The sequence below is a fragment of the Chrysochloris asiatica genome, unplaced genomic scaffold (genome assembly GCF_000296735.1).
Source record: "Chrysochloris asiatica unplaced genomic scaffold, ChrAsi1.0 scaffold00253, whole genome shotgun sequence".
NCBI lineage: Eukaryota > Metazoa > Chordata > Mammalia > Afrosoricida > Chrysochloridae > Chrysochloris > Chrysochloris asiatica.
The window spans coordinates 1,791,888-1,813,484 of NW_006408771.1; the positions used below are offsets into that span (position 1 = coordinate 1,791,888).

Here is a 21,597-nt window from a genome sequence, read left to right on the forward strand (position 1 = left end):
TCCTCTCAGTTAAAGTAGCACAAGAATAAAAGTTAAGTGGTAACCAAATTTGATTCTTATCTGGAGGCTTGGGAAAGAACTTGCTTTCATTCGTTCTGTCTGTAGAACTGAGGTGCTCATAGCTAGCTGATTGCTAATGTGATCTGCTCTTGGCTCCTAGTAATCTTCTCCAGTTCTTCGCACCTGCCCCCTCCAGTTTCAAATTCAGCAGCAATGGTTTCAAATGCCCTCAAACTTCAAATATCTTCCTCTTTTGCTACTAGTCAGAAAACACACCCTGTTTTTGAGGGCTCATGTGATTAGGTTTTGTCCATCCAGATAATCACTGTATTATCAAGTCAATCATACCATTAAAATACAATATAATCATCCAGTGTAACCACATCAGAACTGTAAGGTCAGAGATTAGGCCTGGACTCTTGGGAAGAAGGGAGGATTTTTAGAGTTTTGCCAACCACACTGTAAATTTTTATTTCCTTTCAAAATCAAGATTTTATGAGTAATATATTTTGTATTCACCCATTTCATAACTACCAATCTTTCATGAAACTACTGTCAGATAATATAAGACATCATAACTTCAACAACAAAACAAGCCTCTCATATTGTCCTTAATCTCTTTCAATGAACAGTATTCTGTTTGTATCTTATTTAAATACTCTGTTTTAGGTTACATTTTTTTTTTAACCTTTTCTGTTTTTTATTATCTTCTTAGCTATCATGATGTTAATGCTTTCTTCTGATTTTTTGTTTTGTTTTGTTTTAAGTTCCTATGCTCTACATATTTTCTTTTTTTCTGATTGAAGAAGTTTTGTGTGTGTGTGTGTGTGTTTTGTTTTTTCTTTCCTATTTCCAATTTACCAATATCCCTAAGCAATCTCACATATATCCATGACTTCAATATTCCCTTATTAGATATATGTCCTCAATTCTATACCTTTATCAGGAAGAGTCCTGACCTCTAGCTCTAGATAGCTCTGAGGCAGTTGAATATGACTTTTCTTCTTTATCATTATCCTAATATGTAAGACATGTAAGAATTGTTTGCAGCCAGAGTTTAATAATATCTGAAGCCATCAGCAACCACAACTGTTTTAACCCACACTCAGGAACACAACAAAACCACTATTATCCAGTGTTAATGCTGAACAGATAGCCTTATTTCTTACAGAGGTTTTGGCTATCATTGTTTTCCATGGCCCAGAAATATATTCTAGAGGCAACCAAACTCATATTCCTAAAAAAAATTAAAAAATGACATCTGAGTTTCTTTGAGCTCACAAGTGCCATTAATACAATCTCAGGTGTTTCTCTTGTTACTGATACTTTGGAGACTGAATAATGACTTCAACTTCTTTGGGAGGGTCATTATCCCAGGAGTTCTGCGTAGGAATATAGGATCTTAGAAGTGGAAGAAACATGGCAGCCTGTTTCCTGTTGCTGAATTAATGCATACTTATTTTGTTAATATTTTATTTCTACTTGATAATGTACCGTTTGGAATCTAAAAGGAAGGTATGGCCCAAAGATCTTTGCTTAAAAAGAGTTGAAAAGGATAGTGAAGTTGTAAAAGAGAATCAAGTAATATTTTATCTCTGAACGCTACACTTTTTCACACTTAAGCAAATGATAGATGTTCAAGTGGGGACACACCACACCTTCCAATGACCATTCCATTATTTTATTCTCATTGTCTAAAGCAACCAAACCAAAACGCCTAGCCTTTAGGTCATTTTTCATTAATGATAATCCCAAGTGTTTCACAGTAGTACTGCTCTGTAGTGTTTTCTTGGTTATAATATATCTTATGAAAGAAGATTGCCAGCACTTTCATCTGCACAGCGATTGTGGTTTTGAAACAACAACCTTTAGGTTAACTGCCTATTGCAAACAAACTGCTTATTATACATAGTTTTTCTTGTTGTTTACAAATTCCCTATTGTGACCACGAAACAGGGAGATACCTCCGACTTATTGCCTTGCATTATTATCCACAAATGCAGTCTAGGGATACATGTTCTGAAATGAAAAATCATAAAATTAAAGGATAACATGGGTTAATGTGCCAGACTGCAAAGCCATTTGAATCGCAAGGTCGGCAGTTCAAACTCACCAGCTTCTCATCGGAAACCCTATGAAGGGTCACTATGGGATGGAATTGACTTGACAACACTTAACAACAACAACAACAACAAACTATATAAATACAAGATAATTTTGTTCATTTTCCATACATCTGCCCTTGAGTTCTGTCAAAAATGCCATGAACTGATTATTACTTAAAATGTTTATTTATTAGCAATGAAAATGTGCCAGGAATGTAATAAAATATCACACTAACTTGTTTTGGTGGTAGAGCAAGTCACAAAACGATACAAATACTTATCTAACAGGTTATTGCTAGATGTCACCAAGTTGGTTCCGACCCATAGTGACACTATGCACAAAAGAGCAAAACACAATGCAGTCCAGACCTATGCCATCCTCACAATTGTAGTTACACTTGACCCCATTGCAACAGCAAAGGAGCCAGTTTATCTCATTGGGATCTTCCTCTCTTGCTGATTCTTCATTTAACCAAACATGTCCTTCTCCAGGGATTGGTCCCTCCTGAAGTGTAAGAGATGAAGTCTCACCATCCTGGCTGCTAAGGAAAATTCTGGCTGTACTTCATCCAACACAGATTTGTTTTTTGTTTTTTTTTCTGGCAAACCATGGTACATTCAATATTCTGCTCCAAGTCTATAACTCAAATACATCAATTCTTGTACAGTTTTCCTAATTCATTTTCTAACATGCATATGAAGCATTTGAAAATACCATGGCTTACATCAGGCACATTTTGGTTCTCAAACTGATATCTTTGCAATGGAACAGTTTAAAGAGGTCTTATGCAGCAGATTTGCCTAATGCAAAACATCATTTGAATTCATGGTTGCTGCTTGCATGAGTGTTGATTGTGGAGCTATGCAAAATTAAGTCTTTGATAACTTTAATTTTTTCTCCATTTATCATGATTTTATTTATCAGTCCAGTTGTGAGGATTTGGGGTACCTTTACATTGAGGTGCAATTCATCCTGAATGTTGTAATCTTTGATTTTCATTCATAAATATTTTAAGTCCTCTTCACTTTTAGCAAACAAGATTATATCATCTGCATATCACAGGTTGTTAATGAGTCTTCCTCCAACTGTGATACAATGCTCATCTTCACATAATCCAACTTCTTGAATTATTTTTTAAGCATACAGATTGAATGAATATGGTGAAAAAATATAGCCCTGGCACACACCTTTCCTTATTTTGGACCATCTAAATGATTGTTGTTTGTGTTGTTAAGTGTGGTCGAGTTGGTTCCGACTCATAGTACCCCTGTATAGGGTTTCCAAGGAACAGCTGGTGAATTTGAACTGCTGACCTTGTGGTTTACAGACCAGTGCTGATGTGATAGCCCCACACCAGGAGTCCATCTAAACAGTAGAGTATGTAACAATTGTAAAGAAAAAGAAGGGGAAATTTTAAAATAGGGATTGTCTTTTAAATTCAGATATTAAAATGTACTCTAAAATGTACTTTTTTAGTCTGTGAACTTGTCAGTACTTGGAAAAGTGATGTCAATTTAAAAAAATGTACTATGAAATTGCAGCAATTGAAATAAGGAAACACATTAGTAAAACTGAAAATACTAAAAAATATGCAAAAATATTTAAAATACACTTGACACGATAATATGCAAACATAACATATCATTGAACTATTTAAGAAATGAAAAAAAATCTATAATTGAAGTTTTAGACTTCACATCTCCTCTTAGTTACTAATAGAACAAACAGAAAATTCTTAAGAATAAAAGTGAACTAAAAAACACCTTCAGTCAAATAAATATAATTGCCATTTACAGAGTATTCAAATTTCATGTGGATTATTTTAAAAACAGATCATATCAAAGTTTCTAAAGAAACTTTAACAAGTATGTGGTGGTGGTATATGACGTGAAATTGGTTCCAAATCATAGTGATCCTGTGTAGGGTTTCAGAGGCTGATCGTCAGAAATCCTGTACAGGGTCACTGTGAGTCGGAATTGACTTGATGGTACTTAACAACAACATATGAGAAAACAAGAAAGTTTTACATATAAAAATCAAAACTTTTACCTTAAAAAACTAGACAAATAAGAACAAAATTACTTGACTTTATTTTAGAAATACCAGCAGGTTGTCAACATAAGGTGGAGTTTAAAGATATCTCAAATGTCTGACTTTAACATGTTGCGGTACTCAATAATCCCTGAGACCAATCTACACTCCTCCCAGGGTTCTCATGGCCCCAGAGCTTCTGCAACACATTATAATGTCTCATAGTACTCATGACAGTTAAGTAAATTACTCGAGTAATTGTGAAGGTTGGCAAGTCTAAAATCCAAAGTTCAGAGGTCAACCTGGAGCATTCTGCACACAGCCTAAAGAGTTAAGGAAACCAAATCATCAGATGAGATGGCAAGTTGTGGATACCAGAGGAAGCAGAAGCAGGTGAATCAAGTTAGATGATAAGCTATGCATTCTAGGAACTTGCTAGATGCAAGATTCAATGCAAAAGATTGAACTTTTCCTTCCATTTAGTGCAGTCTATTTTATCCTGTAATCTACCTGACCTTCTCACCATGTGGATCTCTGTTCATATGTATTTACCTTCTTTTATACTGTAATTCTTTTGATCATAGACTAACCTCCCAGGTCTTCTGACTTTGTTCTTATAGTTTTGTTCTGGTCTTGACACTTCCTTCTGTCTATTTAGTTCTGGGAGATGCTGCCACGTATGTCAATCTCTGGTTGTTGTTTGTTCTTGTTGGTTCTCAGTCCACAGAACTCCCTTTAGGATGTTTTATAGTGAAGGTTTGCCTTTGGAAAAATCCCTTAGCTTCTGTTTATCCTGGAATGTTTTGATTACACCATTATATTTGATTGATAGTTTTCCTGGATAAAGGATTCTTGGTTGGCAGGGTTTTTTGTTTTTTTTTTTTGTTTTTTTTTTTTTTCTGTTCAGGGTTTTATATATGTCTCCCCATTGCCTTCTTGCTTGCACGGTTTCTGCTGAGATTCGGAATTAATCTGACTTGCTTGCCTTTTTAAATGTAACACTTCTCTTTTCCCGAACTGCTTTCGGGAGTGTCTCATAGCTTTGATTTTGGAAAGCTTGACTATGATATGCCTCAGTGATTTTCTTTTGGGATCTCTGCTTCCTGGGGTTTGTTGAGCTTCTTGAATGTTTATCTTTTCACTTTTCAGGATGTTGGAGAAATTTTCTTCCAGCACTTCTTCACCTATTTCCTCTGTGGACTTGTGTGATTCTTCCTCTTCTGGAATGCTGATAATTCTTAAGTTATTCCTCTTCATGTTGTCCAACATGAATCTTAGACCTTCTTCATATTTTTTTTTATCCTTTTTAAAGTTTGCTCTTCTATATTAGTGGTATTGAGAGATCTGTCTTCCTGCTAACTAGTTCTGCTTCCATTTTTTCTGTTCTACTCCTTTGCCCTTTCAGTGTACTGTCTATTTCTGATATTCTATTATTGATAGTTTGGACCTCTTTCTGTAGGTTTTGAATTGTTTCCAATGCTGTATCTATCTTATTTGATTGTTTCTGTAGAACTTTCCTGACTTCTTCCTTATTTTTCTCAACTCCATTGTGAAGTCTTTTGTAAAGTGTTTTGAAACATTTTATAATAATTCCTCTGAATTCCTTCTCAGGCATTTCTAAGGCCTGCCCTCCTTCCAGAATGGAGTCCAGGCCTACCTCTAGGTCATTTGTCTCAGACACTTTATCTTGTTTCTGGACATGTGCTGATATGGTCAAGTGCTTTTGCTTCTTAGACATGTGCAGTGTTTATCTGTGGCCTTAATATTTATTTGAGTGTGTGTTTTGGTATTTTTTATGCTTTCTGATTGCTTCCAGGTAAATGTGATCAAGATGTGGGCTTGCTTTTTTGCTCTTCTTATTGTTAACTCAGAGTAACTTTCACAGGTGTTGTCTACCTCCCTGGTATATGGCAGTTTGTATAGGCTCTTACCTGGATTTTGGTGTTTTATAGAGTATGATTGTAGCTTGACTGTATGGTAGCAGTTGCTGTCTCATCTTGGGTAATATAAGGAGAGAAAGAATTCCCCAAAGGTAAAAGGGGGAGCATAAAACAGCAAAACAGCAACACAAAAAACAAGGAAGGAAAAAAAAAAAACACCCTCTAAAACAACAACAAGAACAACAAAAATAACTCAATTGGATTCTCTAGTCTATAATTTCAGAAAAGGTAGAGGAGGGAGATAAGGAGAAAAACAAAATCTGTAGCCTCATATGAGTGTGACTTTAATGCCCTCTTTCAGCTTCTTGCCTTCAATGTCACCTGATAAATTTCACAACGCCACTGTTAGTTGTTATGCTGTACCTCAGGGTTTAATTTAATTTTCAGCTTGTTTTCTTTTTAAACTCTCTTTCCCTCTCCATACCCCTTGTTCTGGCCTTTTCCCTATCAGGGCTAGCTCTTGGGCAGAGCATATCTGTGCGCAGGTGTGGCATAAGAATACTTCAGTGGTGGGAATGGAGTGTGTCTACTTGCTCAGGTACCCCTCTAGTTAAAAGAATGGAGGTGAACAAACAGTGTGGGGCCAATAAACAGATGCCCAAAAAGAAAATCAGAACAAAGCTAAAATGGCAAAGTGTATTGTCTACCTTTGCAGCAAATTTCCTATGGTATTATTCTGTGGGGGATCTGCCCCCTTGCTTGGTCTTACCATTTGGTCTTTCCCAAGTTGTTGGCTACAGGCCTCCAAGCCCGGCAGATCAAAAGTACACAATTTCTTACTTCTGCTACAAGTTCCACTAGCTATAAGCCTTCATACTTTTTAAATAGCCCTACCTATGTGGTTCAGAGTTTTGGTCCTCTTCCCTGAACCCACTTCACCTGGTATTCTGTGACCACGAACTTCACTGCACCTCTATGCTATCTGCCATCAAGCCCCACCTCTGCCATCAGTTCTTAGTCATATGCTACCACTAGAAATGGATGAATATCAGCCTTTCTTTTTGATACAGCATCTCTATGTATACCTTTCATTTTCTTTTGATATTTCCTGTATCATTAAGTATTTTGCCCATAGAATGCTTTAGTATTATAAATTGAGGCTTCAATTATTTCTTCATTTCTTTCAGCTTGGGAAATGATGTACATGTTCTTTCCTTTGGGTTTTCTAACTTCAGGTCTTTGCATACTTAATTTTATTAATTTATTTTGTCTTCCAAGCTGCTCTGTGAAATTTTCTGTACAGGGCTTTTACTTCGTCATTTTTTCCATTTGCTTTAGCATCTCTTCATTGGAGAACAAATTTCAGTGTCTCAGCTTGCATATATTTTGGCCTTTTCTTTCTTTTCTCTCTTTTTAATTACTTTTTGCTTTGTTCCTGTATGATATTCTAATGTCAGTCCACAGCTCTTCTGGTTGTCAGTCATCAGTGTCTGCTGCATCAAATTTGTTCTTCTGATTTTGTCTAAATTCAGGTGGGATTTTTGGCACTAATGGACTTTGTATTTCATTTTCTTGAGCTTCAGCCTGAACTTGTATATGAGCAGTTGATGGTCTGTTCTACAGTCTGTCCCTGGCCTTTTTTGGCCATTTTTTTTTTTTTTTTAGCTTTTCCTTTGTCTCTTCTCACAGCTGCAGTCAGCTTTATTCCTATTTATTCCATCTGGTGAGATCTATGTGTATAATTGTCTTTTATGTTGTTTTAAAAAGATATTTTCAAGAAAGGATTCATTGGTCTTGCAAAATTCTATCATTTGATCTCCAGCATCATTTCTATCACCAGCTCTGTATTTTCCAACTACTGATCCTTCCTCTTTGTTTACAACCTTTGCATTCCAATCATCAGCAATTATCAATACATTTTTATTGCATCTTTGGTCAATTTTACACTGAAATATTTGGTAGATTTCTTAAAGTTCATCATCACTGGCTTTAGTAGTGATGGTTATATGCCAAGGAAGCAGTTCTGCCTCATAGAGACCCTGTACTCAGACCCTGTTTCTGAGGCTGCAAATATTTACAGGAGCAGAAAGCCTCATCTTTCTGCCATGGGACAACTGGTAGTATTGAACTGCTTACCTTGCGGTTTGCAGCCCGATTCATAACCACCACACTACCAGAGCTAGTAGGTGTATAAATTTATATAATAGTGGTATTAACTGGTATTCATTATCGGTCTATGGATGTTAGCCTATCACAGACAGCATTATACTTCAATATGTACTATTATTTTAATGAATGCTGTGTCATTCTTCTTGAATTTGTCATTCCTGGCATAGTAAACCATATGTTATCAGATGCAAAATGGCCAATACCAATTCACCTGAACTCATTAAAGCATAGGATATTGATCTTTATTTGTGACATTTCATTTTTTACTACTTCCAATTTTCATGTTCATTCTTTTGACATGCCATGTTTCCATTATTAACGGACATTTAATGCTGATTCTACTCATTTTGAGCTGTTTCCTATCAGCAAATGAAGGCTCCAAAAGCTACACCATTCATGTTATCACAGAAGACAACTTTTCCCCAGTCATATGTTGAGTGTCTTCTAACGTCAAGAGCTCATCCTTCACCACTATATCTGACAATATTCTGGTGTTATTCATAAGGCTTTTATTTCCTGACACTATTTGACAATGTTCGGTGGCAATTCATAAGATTTTCAGTGGCTAAGCATTCAGGGACCCCCAGTTAATACCACTATTATTGAAATTTATGCACCAACCACTAAAGCCAGTGAAGATGAAATAGAGGAATTCTACCAACTTATTTAATCTGAAATCGATCAAACATGCAATCAAGATGTATTGCTCATTACTGGTGATTGGAATGCAAAAGTAGGGAGCAAAGAGGAGGGACCAGTAGTTGGAAAATTTGGATTTACATGAATGCGAAAGCTGGACAGTGAATAAGGAAGATCGTAGAAGAATCGATGCCTTTGAGTTGTGGTGTTGGAGGAGAATACTGAAAGTGCCATGGACTGCCAAAAGAACCAATAGATCTGTTTTGGAAGAAGTGCAGCCAGAGTGCTCCTTGGAGGCTAAGATGGCTAAGCTTCATCTCTCATACTTTGGACATATTGTCTGGAGGAAACAGTCGCTGGAGAAGGATGTCATGCTGGGTAAGGTGGAGGGTCAGAGAAAAAGAGGAAGACCCCTAACGAGATGGATTGGCCAGGTGGCATCATTGATGATGTCAAGTGTGGCAGCGGCAGTGAGGTTGGCCCAGGATTGGACATTGTTTCGTTCTGCTGTGCATTGGGTCGTTATGAGTCGGTTCCGACTCGATGGCACCTGACAACAACAACAAGTATTCAGTAGTTCACCCCTCTTTATCCCTACTTTGTCTTAGTTTGGAAACTACACTGAAGTTTGTTCATATTGGGTGACCCTGGTAATAGTCCAAATACTTGTGGCATAGCTTCCAGCAATCACAGCAAGCCACCACAATATAATACAGTGTGACAAACACAGAAGAGTGGTGGCTTTAATCGTTAGTTACCTCTTCAACCTTTCTATTTAACCCCACCTTAACCTGAATTCTTGTTAAATTCTGTTGAGTCAGTTTTGACTTACAGTGATACTTCACAGGATTTCCAAGGTGTTGTTGGGAGGATTAAACCACTGATCTTTTCGTTAACAGTTCAGTGCTTATCCTGTAGCACCATACCAAGACTCCAAACCTTACTTCTTTGTTCCACCTTAATCCTTCGTCCTAGCTTAACCCTGCCTCATTAACAACTCACTTCAGTATGGGTCCATAAGCACTGGCAAAAAGGCTAAGAATTTTAATATATCACAGAATGGAACAATATGGCTAGAAGGGCCATAGTAAATAATTAGCTGCCTTGCAAAAATAAACAAAGCAAGTGGCTATGAAAATAATGATACAAACACACATGGAAAAAAGAAAAAGAAAAAAAAAGCAGACCCACTGCTATGTAGTTGATTACAATTCATCATGATCCTATAGAACTGGCCAATAGAGCTTCTGAGGCTATAATATTTACTGAACTCAACTACATCATCTTTCTTCTTCCGACCAGCTTGTGGGTCAAACCACCAACCTTTCAACTGGTAACCTAATTCTTAGCCCACTGTACCCTCAGGGCTTATATTTCATTTATTTTTGTTTTTTTGTTGTTCTCAGTATTTTTCATAGTAATGTCTTATTATTTGGGAAATCTATAGTGATAGCATAATGATTACAATTTTGGCTATACACTGAAGGTCAGTAGTTCAAATCTACCAACCAGTCTTCAGGAGAAAGATGAAGCTTTCTATTCCTGTAAAGCTTTACAACTTCAGAAACCATATACAAGGTGGCTATGAGTAAGAACTGACTCATGGCACACAGCTACCACCATCATGTAGTGATTCTTCACTCTTTCATTTCAGATGCTGATCATTTCTATCTTTTATTATTATTTTATAAAAGTGCCTAGAAGTTTAGTAATTTTAATTAATCTTTACCCAGTAACCAAGATCTTAGTTTCATTAATATTGCTTAATATATTCCTTTTAACAATTTCTTCAAGAAATCAGATACATTAATAAAATAACATAATAAACAATAATTGAGAAAATTAGAACAGATGGTTATTGGGAAAAGATCAATTCTGATAATAAATTAAATTGTATTAGAAATGAAAGAGTGCACCATATCTCACAACTATCAAAAAGTTGTTGATAAAAAAATACTAAAACCAAAAAAATCAACAACATAGATGAAATGAGCAAATTGCTTGAAAGGAAAAGTTATCTAAATTTACCTGAAGGTATATAGAGGTTATTTGTTAACTTAACCTAATGATCATATTTCTATTTAGGAAATTGAAGTCATAGCTAAATCTTAGGAACAACATCAATTACAAATTATACCAAACACTTAAAGAAGAAATAACAACAATTTAAAAAATCAATTTCTTCCCAAAAGAATAACAGAGGAAGCACTTTCCAGTTAATTTTATAAATCAAGCATTACTTTTCTAACAAACCCGGTAAAACTCACACAAGAAAATGAAACACAGATAAAAAAGACATATTCATCATGAACACAGATGTAAAATTTCTCAACAAAATATAAGCAAATAAAATATAACAATATATAAAGATAACAAAAACTGAGTTTTAGAACTAAATGAGTGTAGCAAGAATAAGAAATAATGTCAACATGCAGGAATCAATTATGTTTTCAAATATTTGTTGCTGTTGTTAAGTGCCATCTGGTTAGTTCCAACACATCACAGCCCTATACAGGGCTTCTGAGGAGCACCTGGTGAGTTTGAACTGGTAAACTTTTGGTTAGCAGACTAGTGTTTATCCTTCAGCTCTAGCTGGAACAACATCACACATTTTAGATTAATGCTAAAATGAAATAGTACACATTTCACAAAAGATGTGCGATATAATTCAGTTGAAAGCTACAAAATTCTGATGTAAAAGCTTAACCCATTGCTGTTCAGTTGATTTGGACTCCTAGTGACCCTGTAAGGCACAGTAGCATTGCCCCACAGGACTTCCAAAGCTATAAATCTTTATGGAAATAGAGTGCCATATCTTTCTCCTGTAAAACAGCTGGTGGGTTCCAACTACAAGCCTTTTGGATAGCAACCAGGTGCTTCACCATTGCTTAATTACTGTAACTCCAGGCTCCTTAGAAATCAAGTAAGACATAAATACATGCAGAGATAAAATATGACTGAGGAATGGAAGTCTCAATATAGTAAAGAAGTGAATTTTCCCTAATGATCTATGGATTTTCCAAAAATAAACTCATATTCTATTCCTTCCTTTTTCCTTCTAAGAAGTAGTATGGGACTTTTGTTTTTCAAAAAAGCTTATTAGCTTGGTGGCTCAGATAGTACATTTGATCTCTGTGGTTCTGACTGAAATGCAGAGCCAGGTTTTTACCCTTTTCCATTATTTGAGGCATATGGATATCTTTGGTGTCGTCGTTGAGTCTCTCATGTCCAGCTATGATTATAGGGTCAGTGCATTAGCATTTCTTCTCTCCCCCGCCCCTCCAGGATTACAATTTATTTTGTCTGATTAATGCTATCAAGTGTGATGAGTTTCACAATTATCCAGAGAGCTGCTGTATTCCTTGGATTTTGATAGATAAAAGCTTTGGTTCCCTAGTTGAGGTATGTTGTTAAATGCCTTCTAGTCCAGCTTCAAGGGGTGGCAACAACTGTAAGGTTGGCCCATGATCGAGCAGTGTTTCGTTCTGCTGTGCATAAGATCGTTATGAGTCAGCACCGACTCGATGGCACCTAACAACAACAAGAAGTCAGTTCCAAATAATAATTACCCTCTACAAATCGGGCTACTAATCTCACGGCCATCAGTTCGAAACTACCAGCTGTTCTGTAGGAGAAAGATGAGGCTTTCTGCTCCCCATAAAGATTTATAGCCTTGGAAACCCTTTACAGGATCGCTATGAGTCGGAACCGACTGCACGGCACATACAACAACAACAACAACAACAACAACAGCATTTCTTAGGAGTCCTGATGTGGTGCTGTGGGTTAATGCGCCAGACTGCAAAGCCTTTTGAACTGCAAGGTCAGCAGTTCAAGTTTACCAGCTGCTCCTCGGAAACCCTATACAGGTTCATTATGGGTTGGAAACAACTCCATGGCACTTCACAACAACATAGAGTTTTTGATGAATGACTGGTGAGTTTGAACCACCAACCTTGTGATTCAAAAACTGTGCAGTTTGGTGCTTATTCTGCAATGTCACACTAGGATTCCATAGTGGAGACGTTGTTGTTGTTAAGTGCCATTAAGTTGATTATGACTCATAGCAACCACATACAGGGTTTCCAAGGAGCAGCTGGTTGGTTTGAACTGCCAGCCTTGTGGTTTGCAGTCTAGGGTTGCTCCTACAGAGCTACATCAGGAGTCTCCATAATGGAGACAGCAAAGGAAAATTCTAGAGCAATGTCTTGCCTCTCCTGCATTGGTTCTGTTCTCCTTCCATAGACCTGCACTACAACAGACACTTCTTAGGGATTTTCCTAATATTTTTGTTGTCTGTTTCCTGTGGGATTATTGGGGTTCAAGGTGGCTCCTTAGGATAAGCAATATACTGAGACACACAAGTTCTGCTGTTTGCACACACTAGCCACTCCATGAGAGAAAGAAGAGTCTTTCTACTCCAATGAAGATTTAAATACTTGGAAACCCTATACAGGGTCACTGTGAGTCAGAACCAACTAGAAAGCACTTGGCAATGACAACAAAGAACATCTACTTCTTTGGTCATGAATCAATAGCTTGCTTTATTATATGCCTAGACCTGCCTGGCTGTTTGCCTGCTGGTCCTGTCTGACCCAGAACTGATTGGGACTCTTCCACCTTTACAAATTTGAGCCATTTCCTTGAAATAAATGTATACACACACACACACATGTATATGTAAGTTTCACTGGTTTTGCTTATCTAGAAATCCCAGCCAAAGCAAAATTTAACTCTACTTTGAAGAGACAGCTTTCCCCAGTCACATTTAAGTGCCTTCCAACCTGAGGGGGTCATTTTCTGGCATTGTATCAGACAAAGTTCTGCTGATACCCATAAGGTTTTCAGTGATTCAGCTCTCCTTCATCTTATTCTTAGCCTGGAAGCTCTACTAAAACCTCTCTATGATGGATGATCATGTTTGTATTTAAAATATCTGTGGCATAACTCAGACCATCACAGCAACACACAAGCCACAGTATGATAAACTGACGGAGGAAGTAGTGGCTTCAAAACAATATCAACCTTGATGACATGGATTGAGCAATATTTTGGGACATTTATTTCTTGAAAGGGCATGACTAAAAATTAAACAAAACAGTTGCAATCATTCATTAATCACTGGAAAGTGGAATGTACAAAGGATGAATCTAGAAAACCTGGAAGTCCTCAAAATTGAAATGGAACACATAAAGATCAACATCCTAGACACTAATGAGCTGAAACAGACTAGTATTTCACCATTTTGAATCCAACAACAATATGATTTACTATGCCAGGAATGAAAAATTCTAAAGCAGTGTGGTCACATTCATAGTCAGAGTATTCAAGAGCTGTCTTGAAGTACAATGCTGTCTATGATAATCTAAGATCCATAGGCCTACAAGGAAGACTAGTTTAAACCATTATTATTCAAATTTATGCACAAACCACTAAAACCAGTGATACTGAAAATGAAGGAATCTGATGTATCTTAGCTGAAACAGAGAATGCCAGAAATAAGTTTACTTGTGTTTTACTGAATATATGCAAAGCATTTGCCTGTGCAGATAACACAGGCAAATGTAATCACAACAAACTATGTAATCACAACAAACTGTAGATAACATTGCAAAGAATGAAAAATTCAGAGTACTAAATAATACACATGTGAAACCTGCACATGGAACAATGTACAGTTTTTGAATAGAACAAGGGTATATATAGGGCATAGCTTATAAAAGGTGTGTTCCAGCATTGTAGCCTTTCATCATATTTTGCAATCTATATACTGGGCAAATAATCTGAGAAATTGAACTATATGAAGAATGCAGCATCAGGTTTTTAGGAAGGGTCATTAATAGCCTGTGTTAAGCAGTTGACACAGTCTTGCTTGTTGAAAGCTGGAAAATTAATAAGGAAGACTGGAGTAAATCTGATGCACTTGAATTTTGATATTGGCAGATGATATTGAATGTACCAAGGATTGCCAGAGGAACAAATAAACCTGTCTTGAAAGAAGATTTAGCCTTTAAAGCAAGGATGGTGAGACTTTGTCCTACATACTTTGGCTATGTTATCTGGAAGACCATTCCCTGGAGAGGGTCATCATGACTAGTTAAGTAGATCAGTGAAAAACATAAAATACTTCAAGAAGATGCATTAACAGAGTGCCTGCAACAATGAGCTCAAATAGCCAACAATTGTGTGAATGGTACTGGATCAAGCAGTGTTTCCTTCTCTTGAGCATAGAGACTTTATGAGTTCGATCTAACTGGATGACACATCACAGAAACTACAACGAAGCTAATCTGAGGGAATTTCACAGTCGATTTCTACGTGTCTAATTTTTCTTCCTTCCCTATGTCTCCCTTGCAGATACTAATCCTAAAAGCATTCTCTAACAACCCCCCTACAGTTTAACTTGCATCTCAGAGTCAGTAAAATTGGGATAATAGTTCAGTAACTTCCCAATGTTTATCAGAATGCAATTTTTCCTTACAATATTTATTTCTTTGTCTTTTCTATTTCAGATCTTAATTATGCGTAGAGGAAAAATCAGTGATTTGCTTCAGTCTGATTTAAATTATGGTTTTAGTTAGAAATTAATGATTATTGCATTCCACTTAATTGAGAAGTAAAGAGTTTGACTATTGAAATGTTCAATAGAAATGGGAAGTCTACTTGAGTGAATAGAAACAGGTTACAATTTTTATTCTATCTTCTGACATTTTTAGTCATTTATGCTAATAGAATGACTTTACAAAGTGAAACTAAACAACTAAATGTGAATGGCAATATAGAAAGGAATGCTTAAGTGGTCCTGTCAAAGAAAGAACAATAAAGTACTATAAATATTTGACATGTTCTGTAAATATGTGGCACTCAATCAAAAGCCATTTAAAGTTTGAAAGGACCAGAAACATAAAGTTGAATGAGAGTATTTCAATTTTACCTGTTTTCTTAGATTGCTTTATTGCCTCCTTTTTTTTTCTGATATAGATTTCCAACTTCGAAATTCACATTTAAACATTCGCTTTTAAATGTATCATCACAATGAGTGCCACAGACATACACAAACAAATTTAATATTCAGTTTTTAGATTTCTGTCACTGAAAGCTTCCTTGTAAATCACTGGCCTTTTGTGCTATCACAAATAGATGGAATTTCACTATAATTTACTGATTGACGTTAAATTATGGCTTTAAAATGCATAAGCAACAATCTTGAAAAAGTAACACTGTTATGAAGTGCAAAGAAGACTGCTGTCAAAGCTCCAAGTTTATGGCACCAATTGTTGATATATGAAAAACTTTCAATGAAATAAATCTGCTCAAAACCAGAAAAGCAGACTCAGAGAGAAAGAAGTTGCTGAGATTTTTCTTGGGCAAATCTGATCTTGTTTGAAGTCTGCTATTTCAACGGACAAATTGGTGACGTTTCTAATTGAATTGAATTTTTTTAATGAATGAGGTTTCAGGACAAATCTCAGAAAAACTGAAGTCTGCTATAATGATTATTGCTGTTGTTGATGAGTGCCTTCTACTGGGTTCCGAGTCATAAGACCATGTATAGGGTTTCCAAGGGTCGACTGGTGGGTTTGAATTGCCCAACTTGCGATTCAACCCAGGCTTGTGGTCCAGTATATTAATCTTCAGTGTCACACCAGGACTACACGATGATGATTGTGTTGTTGTTGTTGTTAAGTTCAGTCGGTACCAAGAAGCAGGTGGTGAGATTGATTCGCCAATCTAGGGATTCAAACGAACCTTGCAGTCCAGTGCATTAGCCCATAGTGTCACACCAGGACTACACGATGATGATTGTGTTGTTAAGTACTGTCTAGTCGATTGTGACCCATAGCAATCCTGTATATGATTTCCAAGGAGCAGCTGGTGAGCTTGAACCACCAAACTTGTGTGATATTTTTTCATTTTCTCAGCCACTAATTCCCCAACTCTGTCTTCCTATCATTTTTTTTTTTTCTTTTTTTAAAGCGCCTTAGAGTTGATTTCAACTCATAGCATGCCTATATAATGTTTCCCAAGAGTGGCTGGTGGGTTTGAATTGCTGTCCTTGAGGTTAGCTCTCCAGTGCTTATATTACAGCACCACACTAGGATTCTGCATTAGCTGTTCTAATAAAACTCAATTTGAGTTTTATTATTTATTTAGTTTATCTTATTTATTTAGTATATTTTATTATTTATGTAATGTAAGGAGCTGTGGTAGCGTAGTGGTTACGAATCGGGCTGCGAACTTTAAGGTCAGTGGTTTGAAACTAGCGGGAGAAAGATGAGGCTTTCTACTCCCATAAAGATTTACACCGTCGGAAACCCTGTACAGGGTCGCTATGGGTCAGAACCGACTCAACGGCCCTTAACAACAAGTACTGGAGTGCTAACCCCAAGGACAGTGGTTCAAACCCACCAGCCACTCTAAATTAAATTGTGTAATTCTCCTTCTTCCCCACTTCCCCTCTTTCCTCACCCACCACCTCCTTCTTTTTTTTCTTCTTCTTTTTCCTTTTCAATCCACACTACTTTGTTCAATGCCACCATGTGAGCTCCTAATGTACTGGTAGTACTGCAGAGTGGTAGATTGGCTGGCAGAGGTGCCTGATTACCATAGCACTCCGCACTGGTATAATGTTGTTGTTGTTGTTGTTGTTGTTGTTAAGTGCCAGCAAGTCGGTTCCGACCCATAGCCACCCTGTTCTGGGTTTCCGAGGCTGTAATTCATTACTGGAGCAGAAAGCCTCATCGTTATCCTACAGAGCGACTGGTAGTTTCGAACTGCTGACAAGGTTCGCTGCCCGATTCGTATCCGCTAATTTTGCCCTTTCCAGGCCTAATAGGTAGAAGACTACGACACCTGGTAAGGAAAAAATGAAACTTTTCTACACTGTCAATGATCTTCATGACTTATGGTGACCCCATGCACAGTGGAATTGATTTTGTTCCATAGATTCAAAGTGTGGGTAAATAGAAAAACAAACACAGATTTGGTTCCAAAATCTGATTATTAGACTAGTTATTAGAATTTCAGCAGACCTTTTGCCAGAGTCTTTTTCACTCTGAAAGTTCTGCCTAGACCTGTCCACCTGGGGAAACACTATTTTGTATTTTTGCAAAATTTTAAAGCATGCATCATCAAGGATAAATTAGGAGATACACACTGGACTTTATATAAGATCTTTCCATCTGTAAAAAGTCTGGAACACCTTGCAAACAGTTTTCACTGCAAAATTAAAATTAATTTGCAATACACAATATATTTTTTCTAACTGAGCTTAACACATTTTTAAAGCAGTCTGGTTATGTGTCCCATTGTAAATAATACACATTGGATATTGAAAAAGATTGTGAACAAATTCACTTTTTTTTTTAATTCCATTTTGCCATGAACTTTTTGATGAAGATAAAAAAGGAAAAAGGAGGACAGAATACTTCTGAATTTTAATTACTGTAAATCTTATGAATAGCAGTAGAACACTGTCTGCACCAGAATATTGAATTTTGAAACGTGATGAAGAGCAACACAATTGTGTCTGATATAGCGCTGGGAGAGGAGTACCTCAAGTTGGAAGGTTCTCATAATATGCCTGAGGAAGAGCTGTTGCCTCAGAGAAGAGTTGACCATGAAGATGGAAATGGAGTAAAGCCTTTGAGGCCTTCATTTATTGATGGGGCACAACTCAAAATGAAGAGAAAGAGCAGTAAATATCCATTAATAATTAGACCATGGAATGTATGAAGTATGAAACTAGGAAAATTGGAAATTGTCAAAAATGAAATGGAACGTATAAAATAAACATCCATATCCTGAGCATTAGTGAGCTAAAGTTAACTGGTATTTACCATTTTGAATCCGAAAATCACATGGTTTACTATGCTGGGAATGATGAATTGAAGAGGAATGGCATCAATTTCATGTCCAACATGGCAGTGTGCTGCAGGGGAAGAATTTAAAGTGAAGGCATACCTACCAACATACTAACAAATTTTGGTAACCCAAAATATGCCATGTTATCAAGTGGTGCAAGCAGATGGAATATTCAGATGAATTGGAAGCTATCATTGAAGAAGATGATGGTGATGGGGAATGGATAGATACATATCACAGCACAGGTGTTGCAGGAATAACTGAAGCACATGAGGAGATTGCACTGGAAAGCAAGGACAGTATAAAACTCCAAGATTGTTCTGTGTTATGTGAGGAAGAAGAGGAAGTTGAAGGAGAAGCTGAAGATATAGAAGAATACGAAGAGAGTGGAATTTTGGAAACAGATGAGATTACCCTAGATGCAAGGAAAATTATAGATTGTACAGCTAAAGCTACTGTTAGAAATGAAGATGCTATTTTACAAATAAATATTACCAAACACCATAACTATGGTTATTTGGCTATAACAAGCAAAGGCAGTCTTTAACAGTTGAGCACATGTATGAAGACATCAGTCAAGAGCATGTGAAGAAAATAGTGACTGTTGAAAATCAGCCTCATCTCCCACCACCTCCTACGTGTTTAATTCACCCATGCAGACGTGCTGAAGTGATGGAGAAAATTATTGAAACTGTTGCAGAAGGAGGGGAGTACTTGGTGTTCATATGTATCTTCTAATTTTCTTAAAATTTGGACAAGCTGTCATTCCAACAATAAAATATGACTACCTAAGACAATTTACAATGTAATGAAGATCATAGATGCTATCTTAATTGATTATAATTAAATTTTTAAAAAATAACCCATAGATGTGACCATTTATCATCAATATATACAATTTATCTAATAAACTGACTTACATGTCTATGCATTAAAAATCCAAACAAACATGTAAAGATCTGTCTTGAATTTCAACTCAGTCAATTATAGGATAATATCCATACACCAATAAATAAGACCAGTTAATACCACTATTTTTCAAATTTACTCACCAACCATTAAAGTTAGTGATGATGAAAATGAAGAATTCTACCAATTTCTTCAGTCTGAAATTGATCAAACATGCAATCAAGATGTGTTGCTAATTACTGGCAATTGGAATGCTAAGGTTGTAAACATAAAACAAGGATTAGTCATTTTAAAATACAGCCGTGGTATCAGAAACAATGCTGGAGATTATATGATAGAATTTTGCAAGACCAATGACTTGTTCATTGTAGATGCCTTTTTTAAACCTCACTAGATGCAATACAAAGAAAACAAATGGACTACTTGTATGGAAATAGATATAGGAAAAGCTCTATAACATCTGCCAAAACAAGGTTAGGGGCAGACTGTAGAACAAGTTCACGCTGAAGCTGAAGAAAATTAAAACAAGTTCCCAAGAGCCAAAAGATGACCTTGAACATATGCCACCTGAACTTAGAGGTCATTTGAAAACAGATTTGTTGCATTAGACACTAAAGATTGAAGACCAGAGAGTTGTTGGATGGCATCAAGAACATCATAAAGGGAGAAAGCAAAAAGTCACTAAGAAGACAAGAAACAAAAAAATAAGATCAAAATGGATCTCAGCAGAAACCCTGAAACTTGTTCTTCAGCATAGAGATGCTAAAGCAAATGTAAGAAACGAGGGGTTAAAAGAGCTGAATAGAAAATTTCAAAAGAGCAGCTTGCAAAGACAAGGCCAAATATTATAATGAAATATGCAAAGATTTGGAGTTAGAAAACTGAAAGTGAAGAACATGTTCAGCATTTCACAAGCTGAAGGAACTGAAGAAAAAATTCAAACCTCAACATGCAATATTGAAGGATTCTATGGGCAAAATATTTAATGATGCAGAAAGCATCTAAAGAAGATGGAAGAAATACAGAGTCACTGTACCAAAAAGAAATGATCAATATTCAACCATTTCAAGAGGTAGCATATAATCAAGAATCAATGATACTGAAGGAAGCCGTCCAAAATGTACTGAAGGCATTGGCAAACAGCAAGGCTCTAGAAATTAAGCGAATTACAAATTGAAGTTTTTTCAACAAATTTATGCAGTGCTGGAGCCATTCACTCAGCTATACCAAGAATTTTGGAAGACATACTGACTGACTTGAAAAGATCCATATTTGTGCCCATTCCAAAGACAGGTGACCCAACAGAATGCAGAAATCATTGGGCAATATAATTAATACTGCATGCAAGTACAATTTTCATAAACATATTATAAAAACAACTGCAACCATACATTGAATGAGAACTTCCAGAAATTCAATCTGGATTCAGAAGAGCACATAGAACATATATCATCACTGATATAAAATGGATTTTGGCTGCAAGTAGAGAATACCAGAAAGATGTTTACCTTTGATTTCCTGACTTTGCAAAGGCTTTAGATTTTGTGATCATAAAAGCTATGGACAAACATTGCTGAGAATGAGTATTGCAGAACACTGAATTTTACTTATGAGGAACCTGTATATAAACCAAAAGGAAGTTGTTCGAACAGAACAATGGAACACCAAATTGTTCAAAATTAGGAAAGGTGTGTGCCAGTATTGTTTTTTCACCATACTTATTTAATCTGTATGCTAAGCAAATAATCCAAGAAGCTGGATTATAGGAAGAAAAACATGGCATCAGGATTGGAGGAAGATTCATTAACAACCTGGGAAATGCAGATGAGACAACCTTGCTTGCTGAAAGTGAAGAAAACTCAAAAATACTTACTGACGAAATGCAAAGAAGCCTGACTTTGGTATGGGTTGCGTCTCAATGTAAAGAAAACAAAAATCTTCACCACTGGACCAATAAACAACATCTATACAAATGAGAAAAGATTGAAGTGGTCAAAGA

General features: G+C 36.4%; 1 pseudogene; it reads left to right on the forward strand.

The window, feature by feature from the left end:
• The first annotated feature begins 18,722 nt into the window (after positions 1–18,722).
• On the forward strand, positions 18,723–19,498 carry LOC102819214 (annotated as a pseudogene).
• The last annotated feature ends 2,099 nt before the right edge of the window (positions 19,499–21,597 follow it).